Source organism: Dermacentor albipictus, chromosome 6, assembly GCF_038994185.2.
Source record: "Dermacentor albipictus isolate Rhodes 1998 colony chromosome 6, USDA_Dalb.pri_finalv2, whole genome shotgun sequence".
Classification (NCBI taxonomy): Eukaryota; Metazoa; Arthropoda; class Arachnida; order Ixodida; family Ixodidae; genus Dermacentor; species Dermacentor albipictus.
This window is the reverse complement of record NC_091826.1, coordinates 105990436-106017610: the sequence shown is the minus strand read 5'-3', so window position 1 is coordinate 106017610 and position 27175 is coordinate 105990436. Positions and strand designations below refer to the sequence as shown.

The following is a 27175-nucleotide window of genomic DNA, read 5'->3' as shown; positions in this document are numbered from 1 at the left end:
GAAGAACCGGATGGTGTTCGAGCTTGCGATCTCGAGCCACACTTGGGCGCAACGCTGGAGCAGCTCGTTTCTTTATGCCTTGGAGCGCGTTTATGGTTGGTAGTGTGGTCTTGTGCAGCTCCTGTTACGTTTTTCAGTGCTGTTGCTCCTGTTTGTTGAATTTACTGATGTGAATGGAGCATATGTGGGCTCTCAGTTTGGCAGAACTTTTTGCTGTTATGGTAAAAACGTTTACACTCGTTCCAAATGCTTGTTGCTGCAGTTGCCGCTTAGTGTTGTGCATCGATCGCGAAAAAAAAAATGTTTCATCCTTCGTAGGATTGCTGTTGCAGATATTGCCTAAGTAAGTGAGCTGTTGCAATTTTTATATGGCACTCGATGTCGCATTTACCTGTACTGTTTCTTGTCTTGCATGTTCATACTGTTCCCTTATTAATCGGATTTTGGCGGCTAGCGAATCGCGACTTGCTTGAGCACCTGCTCGCCACAGTTCTAAAGGAACATGTTGAGCAACTCCAATGTTAACTATGAAGACAAATATTACAGAACGTGGCCCAGCCGCTCATAGTTCTACTTTGGCTCAATTTTGTTCTAAAGCTTGGCTGTCTTGAAGACCAAGAAATTTTCTTAAATTTCTTCCAGCTAGTTTGCTAAGCTGCTATTTAGTATTGCTTCTTGTGATGGCGCTATGCGAGGTACCAGGTTTGCGCAAATGTTCCTCGCAACTTGTTTACAAACATGATGTAGGTTCATTGCAAGAACCTGCATTAGGTTATAGATGTGAGATGCACGCTAACATGACCGGTGTGGGTTTGCAGGTCCATGCATGCTACTCTCAAGCAAATGCCATGTTTCCATTGTATGAATCTTCCTTGACTTCGCAGGGCTTGTTTGGTTAATCCCTTCATCTGTGCAATAGAATGCTCATTAGTCGTGAGCCTTATCCTGATCCTCTTGTCCAACAAAAAAAAATCTTTTAGGCATTGCATTAGGGAATATGTCTGAGTGACAATGTGACAATTTTTGCCTCTGTAACCTTTTTTTTCTCCCATCTTATCACTGAAGGCCTTGTTCGAACAGAGTGCCATGCAGTGACAGAAATTCTCATCACAGTAAGAAAATCTCTGAAGGAGATTTTCGAGTCTGACTAGAACTTCGTCTTGGGCAAATTGGTGAAGTCTGCTGCACATTGTTTTTGTTTGCGAAAATCTATTTACAGAGGAAGGACACATGAAAGTGCGAACTACTAAGTGATTTAATGATTCAAAGGATGAAACATAGTGTACAAATTTTGTGCACAGGCAAGAGGTGAATTTTGTGACAGTGCTAGTTTGTCTTGTAATGCTACAAATAGCCGTTAAACAAGTGCACCTCTGGGGATTTAAGGCAATTGAAGTGCTACTAACATGTGCACTCTCTGATAAAATATACCTTCGTGAGCTCATGCGATGTTTTGTTGCTACTCCTGCCCAGGATCATAATGTGCGAAAGCACGGCTCACATGAGCAGGCCTTGCAATGTGTGCTGCACCATCCGGATTATTTAAATTGTTTGAATGCTCCCTCAAATAGTCATTCAGCCATTGGGCCGTTTGGTCCACGTAGAACTTGCCACAGCTGAGAGATATCTTATGACCAACCCACAGCACAATGCTCAATATGGTTGGCGTGATTTTTCATACACCCTTGTCTTTTGGTACGAGAACACAATTGGGCTAATTTGACAGGTGTATAAAGGAACAAATGGGACATTTATCTTGCAGGCATGTTCTTGAAGCTGTGGGTAAATTTGTGCACATATTTGTACATGAGGTGTACAATTTGTACACCTCAGGCCTAGTGGCGTCTGTTCCGCTTACATCTGATTAGCAAGTCCTTGTCGAGCTGCTCTTCAGCTTTCGGGAAATGGATTCGGCCATGGCACGCATGACCTATAGGATAAACCTGCTTTTAAAAGCCTGTCGATCTTATCTGCCTCATTTAGCCATCAGTAATAAATAATTCACTGCTGTTACTGTCGCACCCACTTAAATATAGTCCAAGGTGATCCTGTTTGGTCCCAAAACATGGACGCCGTACCTTACCTGCAGAAATTTAGATTTTCAATTCTTTAGGTTGAGGGGAACAAATGTCTTCAATTTTCTTTGTTTTGACATTGTACAAAAATAACTGTGTGCCAATTCCTTAAGAGTAACCTACAAAAAACGGATGCCTCTCTTCACAATAACGTACAAGCTTCTGGCACTGCCCAGGCGGCACGTCGGTGCAAAAGCTATCATTGCTTCGCACGACAAGTTGAGTCAACACTGGCACGGTGGGACTGGTCTGCCAGTGTTGGGCTAATATTGAAACTGCATGCATGCTCTTGCTTAGAGTAACAGAAATGTCACGAATTTTGCTTTGTTACTGGAAGCCAATAGCAAAATTATTCGCTTTCACATAGACAAATGTTGTACACTGCTGCGCACATTTCTGGCGTGAAAGAAGGGGTCTTTTTTTTGCTGAGATAACAATTCAGAAGAGTGTGAGCATGAATCAGCTTGATATTCGAATAGCTCACTTTTTCATGGCACTGCTTCAACGCTCTAGTGAGCCCTCAAATTTTGATTACTTTAGCGTGTTTAAAGTGATTAGCCGCTTCTCAAGCTAATGCACGGAGGTAATGATGAAGTGTGACCATTATATTCACGCCACTGAAACATCTATGCATTTCACTGGATCTGCTACTGCGGCCACACATTTTTTTTAATACATACTGCAGCCTGTTAGGGCTATGGCAGGAGTGGGTGTACATGCGAGTAAAACAAATTATGATATGCAGGAACATAGAAATAGAAAAATGAAAAGAACTATACATCAGCAATAGCATTTAAAAATTGAGAAATGGATAACAAACTAACTTCGGCAGGTAACAAATTCCACTGTTCAATCATGCGGGGTAAAAAGCTATTTGAAAGTGTTAGTTGGTGGATGGAGTGGTCTGATATTAGAGGCATGATAAGCTCTAGTTGAAGTCGGGCAAACAGGCGTTAAAAGAGAGGGATCTGATAGGTGACAAAGAGAGTTCTTGTAAGAATAGAAAATCTTCAGAGATTATATGTGCTGCCATCTAGAAAGGAACTGGAGGTATAATTCCGCAAGAGCAGCTGACGGTGAAAAGTCTCAGTCGAAGCGACGGCAAACATAACGAATAGCCTTCCTCTGGACCAATTAAATACAATTAATTTCACATTGTTTATATGGGTTCCATACAGAGGAAGCATATTCTAATATTGGGCGAATCAGTGTTTTGTATGCTACTAATTTAGACTCCCTCGGAGCAGCAGACAAAGTTCGGCAGATGTAACCAAGTTTTTTTAACGCTTTACTAAAAGTGTAATTATATGTTTGGACCAAGACAAGCTGGGTGTAAAAATGACGCCTAGATATTTGTATTGAAAAGCTCGTGTTAGTGGTGCACCGTTGAATACATAATCAAAACATATGGGCATGCTTCTGTTAGTAAAATACATTATAAAGGTTTTGTCAAAATTGATGCTCATTTTCCAGGTAGCACACCAGTCACAAAATGAAACAAAGGCATCGTTAAGGCGCTGATGATCAGCGAGTGAGTCAGCTGGGCTGTACATAACACAATCATCTGCATAGAGGGGTATTTTTGAAATAACATGGTCTGGAAGGTCGTTAATAAACAATAAGAATAGTAGCGGGCCAAGTACAGATCCCTGTGGGACCCCTGAGGTGACGTCGACTACAGATGAATCCGCAAAATCATAGCATACGAATTGGGAACGCAAAGAAAGGAAACTGGAAATCCAAGACATTAACTGAGGGTTATTTTGAATATTATGGAGTCTCAAAAGAAATTTAGATTCTAGTACAGTGTCGAAAGCTTTGCTATAAAGTCAATCATCTGATTGACTTTATAGTCAATCTGATTACCTAAGTCGTCGTAATGGGAAAGGTCATGAGTGAATTCCGCAAGTTGGGTTACAGTACTAAAACCACCCCTGAAGCCATGCTGAAATCTGTTCAATGGGTATTATTTTCAAGGAACATTATTATATGCCTATAGATTATGTGGTCTAGTAATTTGCATGAGGTTGGGGTTAAAGAAATAGGCCTATAGTTAGATGAGAGCTGTGTGCCATCATATTTATATAAAGGTAGTACTTGAGCTCTTCTCCAGGAACAAGGCACAACGCCGCTATTAAGGGACTTCTGACATATAATGAACAGATATTTATAAGTCCATAGCGAGAATCGTACTAAAAAGGAATACGGAATTCCATCAAGGCCGGCTGGTTTTTTAGTATCTAAGTTTAGTACGAGATTCAAAACATCTAGGGTAATGTTGATATCATCAATTGCATAAGAATCGTTAGTTGTAAGTGTTGAAAGACTGGAATCATCCGAGGCGAACACTGACTGAAAATATGTATTAAACACTTCTGAAATCTCTAATGGATCGTTAACAACACTGTTGATTTTAAAAGATGTGGAAGAAGGAGAGCCAGGAGATGTGAAAGACCAGAATTTATGGGGGTTAGATTTGAACAGTTTCGGCAACTGAACATTATAGAAGAAATTTTTGGCCGAGGATTTCTTTTTTCTGCAGTTCATATTTTACCTGAGTGTACAAAACGCATGCCTGAGGATTGTTTGAGCATTTAGTGCGAAGTCTGCCTGCACACTGCGATAAGTGCAGCAGTTCTCGGTTCATCCAGGGAAAGTTATTGTTTCTTTTTCTTAGTTTTCAAATGAACAAATAGATTTATACATGATTTTACAATGCTTTCAAAACATGCCGCAAGCGCATCTACGTCACTAGATAGTCCAAGATAGTCCAAGTGCCATTGAGGAAAGCGAAATGGAAAATTGATTTAGGGGCGCGTTAAGGTAGATATAAGTCCAGATTTTTGTAATAGGGCTGCCTCACGATCGACTTTTGCCGCATTATTAGTATGCATTGCAGTGATACCACAAGTCGGTGACAAGCTTCACACTATTTTAAATGTAAAAATTGTCTCTAGTTGCAAATCAGATTAAAGGGTTCGGTTAGGCAGACACTGCTGCTCCATGTAAATAGCACCCCCCAGGCACATACCTTCACTGGACGCTGAAGTAACTAGAGCCTGGTCTGGCCGGCAGCATGGAACAGGAGAGGCGATGAAGCCTATGAAGCATTGGGGAGAGGGGGAATCAAGTGAGGCACTAGATCACCCGGAGCAACAGTCTAAATAAAACATGTATTTTATGTTAATCTTACTTTATTAAGCAATTGTATCGCCCTAATTTCGCAATGAGGACATCTTAACCAAGCCTCTACACAGACAGGCAGAAGAATGAAACAAATGTCTGGCAATGCCGTTAGAAATGTCAACATCTGAGCACGGAAAGCGCAGTTGCCGGTGATGTGAGGACTGACGACTTAACAAGTACCACAACGCGGAATCTAAAGCGTATGCGTCAGCTCCCGCCTTTTAAAAAGATTCATGCTTTTATTGAACACGCCAATACCATGGTGTGCGCCGACCAGCTTCAAAGCCGCAAATTGCACTGTCTTGCAGGGTGCCTATTCCCCCATCTGTCCCCTAGTTGCGCTTCTGCTGTGACGGGCGTTGCGGCGCTCGCCACCAAGGTGCTCTGTCAGGAGTATATACTAGATTGACAAGTAACCTTATTTCCGCATTTCTTGTCAGCAATTTGGGCACACTTAGCTAAAACTTTCATGTTTAGTGCACTAGTGATTAGTTACTCTAAGCACCTTTATGACAAATCGACTGTCTTTGCTATGCGCTTAGCTGAAAACCTTCTATGTTTTTAAAGCTGATTCTGAACAGTATCCACAATTGCAGAGCAAGTCACTTCCTTTGGCCTCCTTGGATGTTCTTATCTTCCAAGCTGAATTAGCCTTTATCGAGCTGAGCCATATTTGTTTGACCAGATGATGAAAATAGGTAATGAACTCGGAGAAAGCATAGGGTGAATTAAATGTGCATTTTTGGAATTTATAAATAGTATGGATAAGGGAAATGAAAGTGGACGAAAAGATAGTTTGCTGTAGGTAGGAGCTGAATCCACACCACCTTCATTAGGCATGTAGTGCCTTACCAATTCAGCTACTGTGGCACTCACCCTCCCCTTGGCATAAGCCACTACCACTCACAGCCACAGCAGCAGACGTCTTAACTGCAGGCATCATAAAATACATCAGCAGGCAACTGTTCAAGGGCTCTGACTTCGGCTGCCCCTTGATGCCCTAAGACAGGGTATGATGGTTTATTGGCCATTTGCCCAATTGGGGCAAGTGGCCTGTTGATGTGATTTGATCAAATGAACAGACATTTAAAATCCCACTTACTCAATTGGTTGTACATGCCGTTACCAAATCTGTTTTTTGAAAGGTGAAGCGTTCCTCACTAGGACACACCATCGGACATAAGAAGAACAGATATCACTAGATATGACTTCGTGCCATATGTGCTCAGAATTAGCCACAAATTGAAAAACTTGACGAGTAGATATGGTGCCCCAGTGGTTTCTCCCGCACCGAAGTGATTAGCCCAATTGTGTCTTTGTAACACGAGCACTGAGAGACAAGGACGTACAAAGAACCATGCCAAGCACTTTGTGTGTTGTGCTGTGGGGGTTATCAGCGCAATACCTCTCTGCTGTGGCAAGTCCTATGCAGGTCAGAGGGACTAGTGTCTAAAGGGACACTAAAGGCAATCATTAAGTCAAGCTAAAGTAATAGATTAGTGCTCGAGAACGTCGAAGGCATCACTGTTATTGCGAACGGAGCTTCAGTAATTGATGAACGGAAGTAACTGCAATACACAATTAGAGGCTGCCCCAGCAAATTGAAGTACCAGCCCGATGATGAAGGCACTCCTCATTAAAGTTCTGTCGCTAGGACTTATCTACTAGTAATAAAAAGATTGCTGCGTTGCATTATAAGATGAAAGACAATGCTATTTGTCTAGTTCTATTTGATTTTTAGAAAAAGGAACCCATTGAGGTTACCCTTGAAAGCATCGCCCACGCTTACACGTTTTAGTAGTTTCGTTATCACATAGTGCTGAGCTGGATTTTCTGGCTCGCGAAACTCACACAAACTGCAAGTTACAGAGAATTCAATGTTTATGTGATGTTGCGGGATTCCCGAACAGTCCGTGCTACTTAATCAAGAGCAGCTGCAGTGGCGAGTCCAACGTTCTGTCTTGGCTCGGTTGCTACATGGGCGGGCTTACGCATTTTGCAGAGAAAACTGTAGCACCGTCTCGGGTACTGTTTTGCTCACCAATGGAAGTGAAGGGCAGTGATGGCACAACGTCGCCACTCTGTCCTCAGGAGCAGGCGAATTGAATTGCTTTCTAGGTATGCGAACCCTTCAGATGCAATTTTCTCGTAAACTCTCTCTTCTTGGCATGAAACAAGCACTGTGAGGTTTATGGAATGCTACTTTAATAGGCCACATCTACTTAGTATTTGCCTTTAGTGTCCCATTAAATGGCCATAATAGGAACCACTCAAACAATTCAAATAAATTTCATGGTGTGCATCTTGGCACGCTTTGCAAGGCCTACTAATGTGAACTGTGCTTTTTGCGTGTTATGATCTTGGGCAGTGCATGAGTTCATGGAGTCATATGTTATTAAAACGATCCTGCATGTGTTAGTTAATATAATTCATTTTAATTGCATGTGACCTTAGAAGCAAGCTAGTAGCCAATAAACTGTTGTATGCTGCCCCAAGGCATTTAGGCGGTCAAAGTTAGGGCCGTCGACCATTTGCCTGCTCCTAAGCCTGATTAATGGCAAATCAGTTCTGTGGAAGCCCGCAAAATCAAGGAGGGTTCACGAAAAGGAAAATTCTCATCAACCTGACTTTAGCACAATGTCCTGGGTTCCATCCCAAGACCTGGAGAAAATTTTTTTTAGCTATGAAGCTTTTTTTTTCGAAGAAATCCCTTATGCGTTTTTAAAAAACTGCTTTGGGCTGAGAAACCTATGATGCCATCATTCTTTTAACATACATCATATGACATAGCCATAGTTACGTACGATTGTATAACACATAATCACTGATAACTTGACAATCCATGCTTCTCTTTCATATGTTCGTCCAGTACACATGTAGAACACAACAGTCTGCATGTTGTAAGCTGACTTCAAATGACCGGAGTAGAAATCATGCCGTCAGTGTCACACAGTCATAGTCACTGACGTCTTTTTGCTTTTGTTACACACATAGTTCATTTTACACAAACATGTTGGTCCGCCTAGCAACACTTCACAATGTTGGGTTACCAGCAAAATGTTACCATAACATTGGTTCCCATAATGCATGGGAGTCGCTCCATTTTGATTTCCGACTTGTGTAATTGTTTAACCCTTTCGCTGGAATTCAAATTAACAAGTCCTCATTGTTAATTACATGAATGCAATAATGACTTGCATACTAAGGCAATGTTTTCAGACTTGCGACGGAAGCACTGTGAGCAGAGGTGTATGTACAAAGAAATTGTGCGAAGGCTAGGTTCGGTCGTCCTGGTCACCAATTTATGGGAGGCAGCATGAAGAGGTAACCACGGCTTATTCAAGCCAGCCAGCCATGGTGTCAAGGGATCTTAGGAGCAGCCGTTCAGGTCGCGTGCACTAGCATGTTCTATTCTTGCTCTGCCTGTGCGTGAGCCCATCTTCTTTGCCTATGTTGGAAGTGATAGTTGCGCGGCTACAGAGCCCATCTCCTAGTGCGACGTGCAATTGAAATAAAGTCCAATGGTAAAGCCCCCAGGTAAAGTGTGCACACGGTGTCGTCATTGGTAGTGCCGGGTTCTCTCAATCTGAGAGATATACACTAGGCAGCACCGGCAGCATAGGTTGTGAGTGAAGCGCAGCCACAATGATACTAGAGTGAGAAATCGCAACCTGCCACAGGCACTCGTAGATGCACGGGCCTGTAGAAGTCGGAGCTCCAAAAGTAGACCATCTGGCAGCTTGGGACTTGCGTGGAGATAGCGCAAGTGTTGGTCACTCATGTTGTTGACTTAGAAGTGATTCTTGAGCTGAAGAAACCCGATGGCACAGTTGCTCCTGCAAAATTTCGGTAGGCCATGCATCCGCAGAAGATGTGAGCACAACATCGGAAAGCTTGCCTGCTGCTGCTTTCAGTGGAATCTCGAATGCCGATAGCATCAGGGTTGCAGTGGTCACTCAATGCATCACGAAGGTTGTGCTTGTGGCAACCTTCGTGATGGCGATGAGTGAGTTGGCCCGAGTGGAAAGGGGGCAGCTTGTGGGGACGTCTAAGGAAGGAGAGCGATGAGCTGCAAAGTAGCCGAAAGCGCTTGCATTTAGCCCAGTGAATTTCTTGGAAAGAATCGTCGAGCAGCTGCCTTTGAGCTGGGGGAGGAAGCTCATGGACCACGTAGAGGTTTGATGCTGGCGTCGGCGCATGCCGACGACCGGCACGGGTAGACGCAGGTGATGTGGGACGACCATATTCAGAATGACACGATAGATGGCGAGAGCTGTTGTGATGGAGCACCAGTTGGAGGAGAGAGAGTGCTCGAGGTGACATAGTGAGCAAGGACGGCTGCCCACGAGTCCTTGTACAAGTCAGAGCAGGAGCTGAGAGCCGGAGCCTGGAACCTTGTTAAGAAGGAAATGGTTGTTTAGCGGGATGAACCAGATGTCCAGCATGTCAATGTAGAATTCCCATGCCCCCTACAATCGCAAGACTTCTGCCAAACCGTGCGAGGCCATGTCACTACTTGCCTTGGAAAAGTTGGTGCGCTGATGCTGGCATGGCAGGGCTCAGTCGTCCTGGTCACCAAGTTGTGGGAAGGCTGGGCTCGGTCAGCTGTGTCATCACTTTGAGGGAGGCAGAGCGAAGAAGTAGCTGCCGTAGCCACTGTTTGTTTAAGCCAGCCATGGTGCCACGGGATCTCGGGGCAGGCTGACACCGCGGCCGCTTTGGTCAAGTGCGCTAGCGTGATCTATTCTCGCACTACCTGCATGTGAGCTCATCTTTTTTGCCTGCGTTAGAGGTGACAGTCATGCCGCTATGAGGTACTAAACATGTTTACTGTTTGAGCATCTCTGAATTGCATGAGCTATTAAATACACCCATCACGCAAGTGCAGAGCCCTTCCACTAAGTCTATCTGGCAGGAGTCTTTTGTCCTGTAAATATTCACGTTTTCCCTGTCCATTGTACAGCTGCACCCTGCTACGTCTACTTGGTGAGATGCCGACGCCAAACTTGGAGGAAAAACCGAAGCTAGATCCTTATTAAATGACTTCAATGTGATAGAATCTTTAGAATTATCAGCATTCAAAATTAGCTCTCATTACAAACCACATTTAAATTTGCAAGAAACTCTCACTAAAAGGCAAAGCTTATACTTTCTGATGAGCCTACCCTGTGCATTTTTATTCCTTAAGAATTTGTGTACTTTTCCTTATAGCTTTTATCTTCAACATTAAGTGAACAGGGTTTTTCAACTTATGGTCAAAAGACATTTACACAAGAACTAAAATGTGCTGTCAGGCCAAATTTAAGCTTTTCTGTGTTGTATGTCATCTTGCTTTTGTGTTCTACTTGGCGCTTATAGACAATTTACACACAAACAAACCATTTGTATTACAGACTCTTCAACTTTATATCCAAAAAGTATTGCCATTGCAGACAGAAAACACTGGAATATAGTAATTCTGAGAATTGTTTTCCGCGCAAGAAATTTGGTTGGCTTTGGGCAAGGGTCTAAAAATGTTGCATAGTTTGGTTTCCTAAAGTCAGTTCTTCCGTAATACAGCTGTAGTCACAGGACATGTGTGTTCCTTAATTACAGACGTGCGCACCACATGTGCTTACACATGTGCTTAAGATACCCCGATAGGCATTTTACACACAAACAAACCATTTGTATTACAGACTCTTCAACTTTAAATCCACAAAGTACTACCATTGCAGACATAAAATACTAAAATATGGTAAAAAATTCTGGGAATTGTTTTCAGCACAAAAAATTCGGTTGCTTTTGTGTTCTACTTGGCGCTTAATAGACAATTTACACACAAACAAACGATTTGTATTACAGACTCTTCAACTTTATATGCAAAAAGTATTGCCATTGCAGACAGAAAACACTGGAATATAGTAATTCTGAGAATTGTTTTCCGCGCAAGAAATTTGGTTGGCTTTGGGCAAGGGTCTAAAAATGTTGCATAATTTGGTTTCCTAAAGTCAGTTTTTCCGTAATACAGCTTTAATCACAGCTGTTGTGTAGTCGGTTTACTAAAGTCAGATTTTCCGTAATACAGCTATATTACGCGGTGAAGCATGTCAAAAGTGAAAAGAGGCCATTGTCACAGGACATGCGTGTTCCTTAATTACACACGCACGCACCTGCTGTCTCCTGTCATACTACAAATACCGACACATGTAATAACTACTGACAGCCATTCAAAGCTGTTTCTGTGGAGATTTAAGGCCCATGTTCTGGGGTGAAAAGTGTGGCCCTAGCTGTAAGAAAGTAACATTTTGTTTATCAAGCCAAAGTTTATAGTGTTCATGTTTTTTAAGTGTTTGATATTTCTAGAATATTAGCTACATCCTTGCAAGGTAGTTGAAATAACAGCTCACATTGCCACAGCCATGTCCAAAGTAGCTCTGACGGCCTGCTAGTACAATAAATAGGTGTATTGGTGCTTTTACTGACAGGAGACGGAGGGTGCACACACATATCATTAAAGGGACACTAAAGCAAAACAATAAATCAGTTTAGACTAATAAAGCATTGTCTTAGAACCCTGCAGGCAGTCATTTTAAAACAATAGTTTGGTTATTAGATGTGAAAATGAAGTTCAAAGTATCAGTATTTGAAATTCACGCCAAAACCTCGACACAGCTGCGTCAGTGTGACGTCAGGGATTTCAAAGTATATTTTTGCATTTGGGCAGCGTTGGCTGAGTAAAAATTCCAGAAACTTCATATTTGGCTCCTTTAGAACACAATGTAGATAGTCTGTACCGCTATGTACTTAAGTAGGCCCTAGAAGATACCATCCAAATCCATGACGTCACAGCGACCAGGTCTGGGAACTTCAAGGAGGCGTCGCCACTCTTCTTTTGTTTTTGCACTTTTTTCTGGTCTACCAAGCATCTTATACTGCTAAGAGTGGTGTTTTTGGTGTTGTAGAAAAGTAATTTACTAATGGAGAAGAAATAATTTTTCTCTTTATTGTCCCTTTAAGGAACACATTATATGTCCCTGACAGTGGCCCCTTTCCACTTTTATTATATGCTTCGCCGTCGTACATTGCATATGCTTCACTGCATAACAAGACCGTATTGTGGCGAAGCTGATTTTAGGAAACTGAATTATGCAACATTTCTGGGAACCTTACATGGCTTCATTCTGTAGAGGCTCTAGGAAAAGGCACGCTGCTCTATATTCGCAGCAAACATAATCTGCGTCATAGAAAAAGAAATGTTTGTGATGTTTATTAGCAAAATATTCATGTAACATCAGCCAAAATATTACCTGCCGTTTTATTGTGGCACTGCTGCCAGTAAGCCTGAATACCTGAGTGGGTCTGAGTAGTCTGGCTCTGAAAATTGCCCATTGATAATATTTGCATTCCGTTAAGATCAGTTTTTGCCTTTACTAGGATGCAAATTAAAAAATGTTACTGTGACGTAGCATTTAGCATGACCTTTAATACGCCCCGAAGACATGGTGGACCGATCACACATAAGGCACAGTTCAATCTTAAGCTGGGTCCTCACAAGAGACGAAGATGAAGAACACGATGTGATGATGATCATGTGCAGATGAAGTGCCTAAGAAATGCCCACATTATAATTATTTGTGTCAATAGAAGAATTATAAGCAACCTCTAAAAATCTGACTTCTTGTGATGAAATTGTAAAAGTTGGCAGGGATGTATTATGACATTGATGCAGAAAACATTAATTTTGTCATTAAAGAAAGTCATGTATGCATTCACTTTTTCATCTTCCCTCTTGTGCTTGGGCCTTCATTGGTGTACATTTTGCAATAGGTAAAATAATGAGAAATATAACTAAAGACAAGTAAAATCCTAGCCTGCTAACATACGCCTACTCGGTATACTATTGACACGTTCTGGTTTATTAAGCGTGCTCATCTGTCAATTCAGGCACAGAAGCAGGTTCCGTTCTTGAGCTGAAACATACACAGCCATGCTTACATAGGAAACAACTTTCAGGAGGCCAATTATTGACACGCATTGCAGATAGTACTATGGATCAAGCATGAAGCTGACCACAATGCCCTCGAACTCTTCCCAACATACATATATTTTCTAGCATCCTGGGCCAACCTTCTGGCCATGCTTTGAAGCTGCTGTCAGGTTTCGAACCAAGCCCAATCTTTCTGGCTTTGTTGTCCTCCTCGTCGTACCATTTCCCCCCTCATTTATGTTTGTCTTATTGAGATAGATATTATGTGATGATTTTTCATTTGTGTGTAGTTTGGGCAAAATAAATTTGAAATAAAACAAGCCACCCAGCTATTTTTATGGCCTAATTGTTTTTGCGCTCATTGATCATGGAGACCTACCTGCACGGCTGCATGTATATGGCAACTATGTTCTCATCAGATGTTATGTGAATATTTATTTAATAAACTTATATACATTTCTGCGCAGCACAGGCCCATTGCTGCTGCAACTATACTGAGCTGCATGGCTGTTCACAGCATCATTACGGAATAAAATCTGCCAGTCTTTATTTAATGAACAGTCAACATAGTGAATAACCGAATACTATTATGTATATTCTAAATTTAAGTACTTTATGGCCTGCACTGTCGTGTTCTTATAACTTTGGCAGGCCTAAAAATCTCAACAGACCATCTAACTATGTGGAGTGATTTTTTAGCCATTACATATTCATTGCGTTTGCCTGCTTTCCACATGGCTACCAATAATCAGTAGATATCGTGTCCGTTATTTATATTTGGAATTGGTGACTTTCCCAAAACCTCATAGTACACCCCCCCAGAAAAAAAAAGAAATCCATCGCATACATGCAACAAAAGTTTAATGCACCCATGGAAGGGGAAGTAAATCGTAAAGATTTAAGTTAGAAGCTGAGAGTAAGATGGTATTTCGACGTGAACAGCAGACTACAACAAATAAAGCAGTGGCGCAAAACAAAGCGAATGAAAAAGTATTGTTCAGCCAATAAAAACATTTCGCTGTTGCTGCAAGGTGAGAAGAGGGAAGCAGCCCTGCACTCACCCCAGCAACTACAGGCTTGACCGAAGGGTCAAAGACATCTCGAACATAATGTCCACACTTGGCCAAAGAAGCGAGAACCATATCGAGAAGGTTGTGTTCTGGCCACTGAAGCGGGAGCTCACAGGCCTAGTGTTAGAATTCTGTAGCCTGGTGAAGTTACAAACCGTACTCTTGTAGCGATGTGTTGGCCAGGTTTTTACTGGTTGCCCTGGTCCAGTGAAGTCTTGACTGCATGTCTTCAGCACAATCCATGGGGCGACCTTCCTATGTGGCTTTCATCCATGTTCCAGCTATTCCCTTCATTTTTGTCACCCGGGGCTTCGTGGTCCGCAGTGATTAGTCCCTTACTTATTATGTACAAATAGGTCCTTTAATTTTCCTGTTTTCTTGCCTTGAATGCCCTCATACCTATTGCAAACAGAAAAGGAAGATAGCACCACTCTTCTATCATGATCGTTCACATTAGAGTTCCATTAAAGGAGCAAGATCAGGGTATCCATGGCATCTGTCTCGATTCTTTACATTTTGTGCCATAATACCCAGGACTCATACTGTGGCTGCAGGCGTCATCTGTAGGTTTGGGTGGTAGGAGCACCTTCTGCTTGCTTCAGCTCCTCTCTGACCTTGCCCTTCAGCACAACGGTCTAAAGTTCACAAAGCTAGGATGCCCCCAGAGGTGAATGACACAACCTGTTAGCCCAGCCCTTGGAGCAGCCAATGACCTGCCTATCGATGCGAAGGACAACTGCAATGACAACTGCAAAGCTTGCAAGGCTGGGACGTAAAATTTCTTCAGTGACATCCATCTTGAAGGCCTAGCCCTTGAAGTGAATGGCACATAGAGTGCAGACTTATCTTGCCACCACAACGATGACTGCTCCATAGCTCACAAGGCTGGGATAGCAAGTCTCATCGGAAGGCTGATCATGCAGGCTTAGCCCTTGAAACCACCAGCTGTGTGTCTGCCAATATTCTGTGCCTTCATCGTGATGGGCACTCCAAGGTCTGCAAGGCTGGAACGCTGAGGTCATCCCATCTGAAATTTGGAAGCTTTGCCCTTCAAGCATCCAGTACCACCATGGCAGTATTAAAGATGGGAGGAACTGCAAGGATCACTAGTGTTTACTAACAATTATGTAGCATCCTTGTCTGTGCACTCACAAGTGCCCAAGGGACCTAAAAGACTGAAATATGGGACATTGAGTGGCTGAGAATTATGGGAATATTCTTGCACACTGACATCAAAGAAAAGTAATAGAATACTTACATCTATGTCACAAATAGTTGTTAAGTTAACTTAGTTTGCTTTCAACAAGAGTGACGTAGAGGGTTGTGAATACTTTGAATTGGACATCTGCTGCAGTAAAGTGAAGCTCGAGGTCCGATTGACCAAATTAGACAAGAAAGCACGTTACACATCCGCTAAGCCAACAGGGATTTTAATAAGCAGGCCATAGAGCTGGGTTTGTTCACATGACTAGAGGATGCCGATTGATAAAGCTAAGTAACTCGGTCTAAAGAATGCTGCAAGAATTTAACACTACTTGAGTATCGATATTCTCACAGCAAATAGATGCGTTGCAGAAGCAACAGTCATAGCTCCAGAAGCACAGAAACTCTGAGGCGAATCTGAATTTGTGCCACAAAAGCCATTCTGTTCTCTGTCAGCAGGTCTGCTATGCTGTGTCGGTCAATGGGTGCTGTGTCTGCCCTAAAGACAGCAACAGCTTACCTTTAACTGGGACTAATAGTCCATCTAGCACCACTGCTAAAGTAATGTTAAACATTTATCCTAAATACAAAAACGCAAAACAAAGCGGGGAGGGAGGGGGGGATGAAGCTTGCAGAAAAACGAGACAAGGATTCTTTGAGATAAGGTGTTGCAGTCATGATCAGAACCAGAACGATAAGTCAAAGGAGAGTTTTTGCACTTTCGTGTGTGATCAAACGGACAGGCATCATACTGAAGGTGTCAAGAAGAGCACAAGGATGAAGCAAAGGCACTTGGCAGCTTGGAAAGACAGAGTCACGCAATTGAATGCAGAAAAATTGGGCAGATATACCGAGATATAAATTGCACTGGTATTGTACTGAATAAATTTATCTTGACATGAAGCAATTGCCTGCCCTTTAATTTGCATAGATTTTGCCATACAGTTTTCCAACACTTGCATGGCTGTTAGACTACTGCATACTTTCGCAAAGCCAGATAGCTGTCATGCTAAATGTCATGTATAAGGCAGCTATGTATGTCTATCCACGAGCAGGGATATCTGTATTTTATGACTGTGCGCAAGTTCATTGTTGACAGATATCGTATGTTGTGCATAACATAAAGTATGTCTTTGCATTCATAATGGACGGCAATATTTTTCAGTCCTACCCTGCCCCCTCACTCTAGGTCTTTGTCCAGAGAAGAAATGCCCACTTCTTGAGTGCCCATGACACAGTCGATGCTGCTTCAAGCTTCAACAATTCTTGTGTCAGTTACAGCTATGCAAGCCAATATTTGCACCAAGAAAATGTTACTTAGCTCCTTCAGGTTTTTTAAATAAAGTACTTTACCAACAATACTATGCCCGGGGGCTGTCCCCCTTCTACTTTTCTTTGGCATTTACAACACATCCTAAGACCATAAATGCTTATTCAAAGCACCCAATACACTTTAGGCCGAACATTGTCTGCAAAGTTCCATTTTAAGAGGTACTGACATGATATCTTCAATTATTCCTTTTTTTCTCTAATAAATTAAGGCTTTAGAGCTCTAAAAATATAATAACAAGCCTTGGAGTCGCGTAATTTAGTATAATAGCTTTCCTAGAGCTGGTTTCAGTTTTGTTTTCTGGGAGGATACTGTGTAGTGACATAACAACACAGTATGTGGTCATGTGAGAAAAGGACATTGCGACGTTTTGACACTCTCTTGAGGCCTCCGGCTAGCTCAATCGACTTGTGCACTTCAAATTTTGAAGGTCAATGTAGCAGTACAGTGGACGACTGAATGAGCTAGAGCGAATGTCATAACATCGTAATGTCCTGCTCCCACATGACCCTATACTGTGTCGTGACATCAGGTCATAGTATCCTCCTGGAAAACAAAAGTGGCTGTAAAGAAGCTACAATACTAAATTATTTACGGTGTTTTGCGGCTTCACCCCTCAAACGCTGTCTGTCGTCTTCTCTCCGCCCATCTTCAGCACTGTTAAATTCAATTATAAATGTGCGCTAACCAGCTCAGTTAAGCACACTCGTGCAGTATGTACAACCAAGCGCTTTTTTATCCTCTTCCATGTCGCACTGTTACCCCGATGGAGGCGAAATGAAAAGGCACCCATGTATTGTGCATTTGGCGCATATTAAGGAAACCCAGATGGTCAGAATTAATGCGGAATCCCCCACTACGGTGTGCCTCGTAATCATATCATGGTTTTGGCATGTAAAACCCCATAATTCATTTCATTCTGACCAGAAGTGGCTAATGTATTTTTAAAACCTCAGTTGGCAACGTGTTTTACCTGCTCAGAATGAATAAATTTGCTTCTTCTTGTGCTGTCGCATGGATTATGCATTGCCTTCAATCAAAAGCCTGACTAAGCATTGAGACACATCTTGGTTGTCCATGGCAATGTTAGAGAATGCGAAATACTGTTTATGAGCTGAGCTTGTTTTTGGCCGTTTTTAGCAAAAAGCCACGGATAAACCTAGCTCGTCAAAGGCACGGAAAATGTTAAACATACCACTATGTGTACAGGTATTTCATTTCAGAATCAAGTAGGGGAACACAAGCTACACACCTGGCAAGTATTGCTTGTACAATTGACGGAAAGCTAAGTCTACCAATCTTGCTAGAAAGCACACCTGAAATGATCCAGGTCAGCAATTCCAAAACTAGACATTAAAGACAAAAGTCTAAGAATGCAAGGAATGCAGTGAAAAATGTTGGGTAGCTTTTGCAAAGAAACTGCGGGTAAATTATTAGGCTACTATGAAAATGCCTTTGGCAGACCAGTTCTTTTTAATAAGCTTGATGACACAAATTTGCATTGCTTAGACAAAGAAATACTGTTAAGAGCTTGGGGTCGTGGCTTTCAGTGAAAGGCAATAATGAAGAACAAGTCTTAGCACAGCCACCTACATGCTCTTTTTGTTTGGACAATGATTTAAAGCAAGGGGGGTGGGGGGCTCAGAAGCAGATTAAGAATGATGCATGTAGGACATGCCCATACATCATTAACAATGGCAGATGACATCGGTGATATTTCTGGCTCCTGTTCCAAAAATTAAAATATGAACCAGATTCTCTCTACAATGACTGCTTTATCATCAGGTTTATAATATTACCCTTTTTATACACCTAAACTTATAAAAAGGAGCTGCAGACAGGCTTCACACAAATCAGGTAGCAATGTCTTTTGACAAATTAGCTTAATAGCATCAGCATTAGGCATATACTTCCACAATCCTGTTCATTAAGTACTACTCGGAACATATGCAGAGGAAAGGTCACTTATATTGATATTAATTAGAACTGCATGAATCTCGGAACTTTCAAGCAACCAGAGGGGCTCCATACTGTAACGTCTTCCTAGTTGTATTAGTATGTATGGAATACAGGTTTAGTCAGATAAGTACACTAAAGGCAAAACATTTTTATTAGTGACCATGGTTCTTTCTTTTGTGTTTCTTTTTCAACTTGGAAGGAGAGAAATGAGTGCAAGATAATGGTTGTCGGTACATTTAGATTGCCACAACAGAGTGATTAATAAAAATGGAGTTGCTATGAACCCGTTAAACGCATATCCAATATATAAAGAAGGGAACCTTAGCAAAGCTGCACAACCATAAGTCAAGTCAGTTCAAGTGCATATACTAGTTAAAGAAACAAGCTTAATATATAATGTACGAAATATTAATTTAGCCGTCATATATACCACTCATAGGTGCTAGCGTGGCTGAGTTAGTGATCAGAAATGATCCTACAAAAAAACCATTGTTGTAGAAAAAACAAAATCCGTGTTCCTGCTAGAATTTGAGTTCATGACTTAATTTATAAGCCAGGTGTTCCATACATGACATGGCAGCAGTTTCATTCTTTTCTTTCTAATGTAGACACAATCCAATAATTGTAACCCAGTGTATTTGACCACATTTCAATGTTTCAACAATTCAAAAGCTGAACTCTTAAGAGTACTAAAAGTGAAATATTTTTATGTGGGTAGTTCCATCAGTCCATACAGTCATCCTTAGTCCACTATAACTGCTGTTGTCTTAAATATTAAATGATGTGCAATATTGGGAGATGTTGAACAAGTAAGCACCATCGGAAGATAAATAATTTTTGTACACCACAGGTCTTAGAACAGTTACCCATTGACAAAAAGCTAATAAAATTGACATTGTGTAAGAAGCCCGAGTATGTTAAAGTAAGCAAAGGCTTTGCAAGTTTAAAAGCTGTCCATCAAGAAAGATGTGTTTTCAGGTAACACTATATCATAGTAAATACAAAGGGCAAGTGGAACAGTAGGAGCTCCAGATTATATTTGGTCATGGCCAGGACGTTATGTGAAATGATTATGAGACTTTCAGCTGTCCACAGAGTTGACAGTGCAAGCCTTACCTTAATTAGGTTTCCCTAAAAGGCTGCCACAGTAGGTTGATGCCTACTTGTATGTAATGGTTCATTTGGAGTTTTGTGGGTTGTTTTCGTCATCCCACTTGGAATAACCCTTAGCACACCCCTTTTACTATCGTAAACTAATCATTGCCTTCAAAGCTTTCCACTTCCCCTTTCCATAGCCTTCATTTTACTCTTACGCACCTGATATCCTCCTCGACCCTTGCGAGCGATGAGCTATGTGGAAATCAGTTTTTAATAAGGCAAGTCCCTTTGTCCAAACATTGACTCCAGGCAGAAGATTCTCTTGTTCAGTGACTGTCAGTCATTTAACTTTTTGTGTGGTGATCTACTTTCTCTACACAAAACCTTGCACAATAAGGTGTAATTTAAAACCACCATTAATTTCTGGCAAAGTGGTACCTTAGTTGGCCAGGCCATTACCTGACCAAGTGTGCCGACCAACTAGCTATCTGTAGTTAAGTACAAGGGCACATCAGTCATTCAAGTGAGTATGGGAAAGAACATTTCAACAATAACTTTGGTTTATTCTCACATAAAAATAAGTTATTCTGACAGGGCTGCCTTTGTGGAATCGCTGGATCAAAAAAGCACACATGCATGAATCACGTGCATGCATACTTTCATATGAAAAGCTGACATTTCTATTGCGTCATTCTTTCACGCTGCAAGTAAATGATGTATTTCATTAATGTGGAAAGCTGGGCTAGTTGGTGATTAATCATCATACCTTGCAGCTAGTGTCATAAATTCTTAGGTGTCTTCGCCTTGTCCTTCTCAGTGCACTGCTTCACCACCAAGATATGATAATCTATTTCATGTTTCGCAAAGGCTAACTATGAAGCTTTCGATGACAGTAGATACAGAACTATCAACTGACAACTCTGACTACCTAAAAGATAGACCATCAGAACACCGACATGATTGGGTAAAAAGGAAGGAGAGCAGTTCCTAACTGCCACCTTTGTTTCCTATACTAGCGAACGTGCCACAAATGTCGGACACGTAAATTGGGCAGCCACAACACAACGGCTCCTGAATTTCGCAGGTGCAAAGACCTCGTCAAAAATTCTAATGTGCAGTGCGGAAAGACATTTTTGTAGTGTATTCTGTATGTATTGGTAGTGCGCTATCAAAGAACTGCGGCGCAGAAAAATCGTGAAGCTATTACGAAATCAGCTATATTTATACATCCTTCACTGCAACCAAGAACGTTATACCAGAAAGAAGTTCCTGCCGTTTACACATATAACCGAAGACAGATTCAAAACCATGCATGTTTAGAGTGTTAAAAAAACAGAGCTATCTTAATAAATTTACAAGTACCGCATCGTTAGCCTGCACAACGCCTTGTATTGCATTGGAAATAAGAAAGGAAAAAATATAAAAATGTAAATATAAAACATAAAAATGAGTAAATCATTGCATATTGTCCAAGTTTCTAAGTACTAACACATACAGCTTTAATGGACGACTGCAAACAGCAGACAGAATGAATCACTGATTGGTAGCGCACACCAAAAGACACATAGTATGAGCTGAATGAGTACTGATTTGCAGGGACTGTGAGACCACTGTGACCATTGTGAATATGGACAGCAGTTCATGGCGAGAACCACTAAATTGTTAGTCACTCTGCAACGAGTAAAGAATATGTACTTCTGACAAGCAGCTTCTTTGCAGTACAACGTAATAATGAACCTCACTGACAAAAAACTAGAAAGTTGGAAACATCTCACTCGCACGAAGACATTAAACGAAACTCAAGCTAAACAGCTATTGGCTTAATTTTGTGGATGGTTTATTGTACCAGTGCAGTCGGATATGTATGGTACACGTCGAATACATTTTTACTGCAGCAAAAATTTTATGCGATGAAGCCGATAGATTTTGGTGTAAAAGCTAGTTCGTCGCAGCCACTGCAACTGCTGAGAACATATCGTAAAAACTTGATTTGCACACACACACACACACACACACGCACACACACACACACACACACACACACACACACACACATATATATATATATATATATATATATATATATATATATATATATATATATATATATATATATATATATATATATATATATATATATATACTGGCTATCTTCGAGACACTGCCCGGCCACGGCGGCCACATTTCGATGGGGGCGAAATGCGAAAACACCCGTGTGCTTAGATTTAGGTGCACGTTAAAGAACCCCAGGTGGTCAAAATTTCCGGAGTCCTCCACTACGGCGTGCCTCATAATCAGAAAGTGGTTTTGGCACGTAAAACCCCAAATATTATTATTATTATTATTATTATTATCTTCGAGACACTGAACATTGCAAAAAGATGATGAAGCGCAATGTGTTTACCGGAGTTTGAAATTTTTACAATAGCGCTTCACTGCATAATACTTAATGCTGCTGCAAAGCCCATTTGCAGACAACAATTCTACATTGCAGCGAATAGCTGGGTTTATTAGTTGGTTTTATTGCTGTTCGCGAGCGGTTGTGTAAAGAGGGCGCAAACAGAGAGGAATCCTGAGGGCAAAAAAACGGCTTAAAACACCACACCAGAAACACCTCTGAATGCATGTCGGTACACATATTAGAGGGTTCAGTGCTCATACTGTGACCGGAGACGACGTGTACGCACGTGTGTAATTAGGGACTCTTATTATAGTCCCCGTGAGAGTTGAACTGAGCCCCCTTTCAATCTCAGTATGCTTCACAGCAATGCAGTTTGTATAACTCACCACATAACTTGTCTGTATTGTGGTGAAGATAAAGCAAATCTGTCAACAACCATTAAGAAACACATACAAGACCTTTGCCCACGTGTAGGTGTGTGTTTCTGTGTGTGTATATATATATATATATATATATATATATATATATATATATATATATATATATTAGCACATATGCTCCTCTGCACTGCATTTTGTACAATTGAGCCCACAAGACGTTTATGTTGCGGTCCAGTTTGCCCCCTTTGGGTTGTATTTTGTCCCCAAACAATAATCGTCATTTATCTTGCCCACATTTCCTTTCTTTAATGCTGCGAGGCCGGTACTTCCTAGTCACTAACGGCTTCTGCGTAATCAGCTTGACACAGCAGTCTCGACAGTAAAGTATCGAGCACCGAGTTTTCAAGAAAGGAAATATGCAAGTAAGGCAGATATGACAATTATCACTGTAGGACAAGACAAGCCCGAAAGGGTGTAAACTTTTTTTAGAGTGTACTGTGGACTGTCAGCGGCTGTGAAATCTTCAACATCTAGCTCGTCTTTCTCTTTCGAGATAAAATTTAATTGCATCTAGAGAAACCCCAGCCCCAGGCTTGGAAAACTATTCTCCATGTTAGACGGCAAGGGAATAAAGAAAGGAAGTGAGAAAAAAAAGAAAAAAAGCACACTGACTTACACTTACATCCGTGCGAAATGCACTATCACAAAAGTGATTTTCTCATTGCCTTTGTGGAGCACAGCTCAGATATATTTTTGGTTGCACCACAAATCGTGTATTGTGTGGCTACTGAACTCCTAAAGACAGCCCTCACTGTTACAAAGCCTCTGCAAATATAAATCAATGGTCCCTGTCCTAGTTAACACAACAGGCGGGTACATGTATGGCATGCTAGACAAATAATTCTAAATAAAGCCCTCTTGAGCGCATGGCCGTTAACGAGACCTTTAGCATTTTGAAATGTAAGTTTAGCTCTGAAGTGGTTAAATTGGTGATACAGCCATGGTCTCGAGGTAGCAGTTTCTTGAATCTACTGTGTGTAAAACACACTCACGATTGTTGACAGTTGAATTGTTACAATTGCAATCAGCAGAAACACCTAATCTCGGCCTACATAGCTATACATACTAAAGGGCTCAGAGCACATATTCAACATTGCACCATCTTGCTTGAGTACCATCTCGTTTGCTTGAAAGTGGTGAGCTCTCGGGCTACATTTTCAAGAACCATTGTTACTCACTAGTCTCCACTTTCAAAGATGTTTGCACGTGAAGCAGCATCACCATTTCCCCTTTGGGGTGAGAGAAAGCTCTATTAGAACTGTTTATGACATCTGGGCCTTCTTTGTAACCCCTGGTATTTAGAGGCATACTTGATCAAGTGCCTTTACAAATTCACTGTCCTTCGTTATTAAATGTGACCACTGTAACTGCAAAAAGACCATTCAACACCTCCCCTGTCAGTCTTTGATGTCCAATGTCAGCCCTTTTAGAGTGTACCCACACAACTGGATAGTTGACCTTTCACAGAGGCTAGGATCCTGGGTGCTTGGCCATATTAATGAAGAAAGCTATGCATACATGCTCTTATGACTTTCTAAAATAAACGAATCTGAAAAGATACTTATAGACACCATCTGTCTTTTGTGCGAGTGAACTGTCTCGACTTGCCTCCTTTTTTTCTTTTAAACCCTCATACCCTCACCCCCATGCAGGGTAGCCAACAGGATGTACGTCTGGTTAACTTACCCGGCCTTCCTTGTTCCTTTCTTTCTCTCTCAGATGTAAACCCCATGCAGGAAAACTAAAAACCACACAATATCTAGTCAGCCATACCTGTTTAAACTAAGATGCGACATGCTTAAACAATTTCAGACGTGTAAATGCACCTAAAATACAAGTACAAAAGAAAGGACAACACACATGTAGCACATGCACTACTGATTCTTTTGCTTTCTTTTAATTGGCCTTGTATCTTACATGCTTTTACAAGCCTGCAATGCTGAACCAACTCGCCCAACTACCTAAATAAACCAATTCAATTAATATTTTGGTTAATGTATACCCAAGAATTCGTGCGAAGACTGGCAGATTCTTCTCTTGCAGAACTTCATCCGACCAAACACCAGAGAAAAGAGTGATGCTGATACAGACACACAAGTTTTTTTGGCAGTGGAATATGTTAACTGGACAAACTGCTGCAAGCGTTGCATAGCAACATGCATTGAAGCTGGTGAGCAAGTTGAAGTGCATGATCTGCAAATTTTCTGCCAATAATTTGCATTGTCAGACATCTGTGACGAAGGTGCAGAAAGGATTGCTGGCATCTGGACCAGGTTCTTGCTAAGTTCGTAGCAACTGCTATTACACTGGAGGACAAAATGAAGCAACCACTGGGCCACATGAAGCAGTATTCTCGCTTGTTGCTTAATCCAGCAAGGACAGAAAAAGAGTGGAGAATGCTGCCTTCCAAGCTTAATTACAACAATGCAAAAGCAACCTTGGAAATCGAATCAACTGCATCATTCTGGGCAGAAATGGGAGAAGTAAAAAGATAGGATGACATGCAAGAGTACAGAAATATGTGTACATTGGCCCAGCACATATTAACTTTATATTATTGCTGCAACTGAAGGAAGCTATGCTAAAAAAAAGAGCAGCAGCTGGGCTTGGAGTTGAAAAACTGCATGCCATAATCACAATAATATCAGCTTTTACCATCACTGGCAGGAGCTATGTCAACGTGTACAAGCATCAATGACCAGCAAATTAAAGTCCACCAAACAGGAAGTGGACTAAACGAGACATTTGCTTGAGCTTTGGCAAAGTGTTATAACCTGGCCTTTCTACTTTCATGGCCTCATCAATAAAATAATGTCGCATAAGTAATACAATATTGCTTTTGCTGTAATATACTTTTTATTGTGTATTTGCTTATGTTAGTATACGATTTTTTGATGTAGTATTATAGGTGCAACAAAGCAGAAAATTTTTTGTTATAGTTTGTATTGAAAGATTTCAATAATGGGGTTGTTACTCTTACATGTTTTTATGCCAACCCAGTAGCCCAAGTTGTATATTAGCTTGTGCCACTAGATGTGTGGATGTGTTATGTTTGTGATGCCATCGTGTTCGCTGCATTGTCGTCATTCCAGCTTTGTCATGCGACTCTCACGCTACCTGCGTTGGAACCAGATGGCTCACATGAAAAGATTCAGGTGTCTCAGCAGCAGCACACCCACCCGTTGTTCGTCACCTCCGTTTGAGATTCAAAAGGAAGTTTCACATGAGTGTTCATTTCGAATCACCGATAGCAATACCTCACCTTGGCATAGCCAACTACCTGTAAAATACTTCACATAACATCAATTTTCACATTGCATGGGATTTACGCAAGTTTATCTCATAGTTTTCATGTAGAGCCTTTTGGACCTTTATGTGGAGGATAATAAAATGGCTTTTCAAGTCTAGCTCCTCTGAAATATATATAATTCGACACCTTGCATGCTAAGCTGCAGCTTCTTAAGTCCCAAACTGGCATCAAGAAAGCCAGGACTGTAAAATGATACTGGGCTGGACAAATCAGTTTCCAAAGATTTATGTTGCGTTCTCGACCTCCTTTCCAGAGTTCCTGTGATAAGTTTGTGTGAAAAGACATTCTCAAAGCTAACGTATGTAGAGACCAGGCTGAGAAGCTTTATGTCAAGAATGGCTTAGGTGGCTGATGGTGCCTTTGGTGGAGCAATGAATTGAAATTTTTTTATGATGTTATGAAGATAAATAATACCATACCATGCAGACTTATGCTGCAGAAAGAAAGCAAGAAGCAAATGAGTAATTGCAAAGTGATCTGCATATTGTATCCCAGTTGTATTGTGCATGCCACATTACCAGAGAATCCTGCTGACCTTTAATTAACCTTTCAGCACAACATGTCTTTATCAAGCCATACCTTTACATTGGGTTGATATATGCAGGGATGCCCTTTCACCTTCATGTAAGCTTAGCTCTGTCAACAGCAGATGCACTAAAGCTGAACACTCTTGCTACCTACTTCACATATTGCAACTGAAATGAAGGAAACACAAGTCTTAACAGTAAACTTCTAAACAGTGCATTTAAATACTTGTGCAACCTTCTTTTTGGAAAGACCATGTGGTGCCTAGGCATGTAGCTTGACAAGTAAGAAACTGATGTGCTTTTATCTAAAAATAGAATTGATTGATGTTTTGTGGGACAAGGTGACTGGTGTCTCAATGAGCACACTTTATGGCTGAGAATATTTTTGCCTTTGTGTCAGCTTTGAAAACTTGTCAGAATCTTTAATCTTGGTGCGTTAGAAAACACCTTGACACAAAATGAATGTAAACCTTGATGTCATTGAAGAACAGTGCTGAAAACAATTCGATGAATACAGCAGAATGAAATGCAGAGAACTTAGGTGGGAAATAGGTAACCAATTTGCCAACCACATTATGAATGCAAGCAGCTGACACTTAATAGAATA

General features: G+C 41.3%; 1 long non-coding RNA gene across 1 annotated transcript; it reads left to right on the top strand.

Annotated features, from left to right (window-relative positions):
- LOC135905048 (uncharacterized) lies at positions 1 to 25918 on the top strand. Its single transcript, XR_010565304.2, has 3 exons — positions 1 to 95; positions 24775 to 24901; positions 25824 to 25918. It is a non-coding gene; the product is annotated as an uncharacterized lncRNA (long non-coding RNA).
- The last annotated feature ends 1257 nt before the right edge of the window (positions 25919 to 27175 follow it).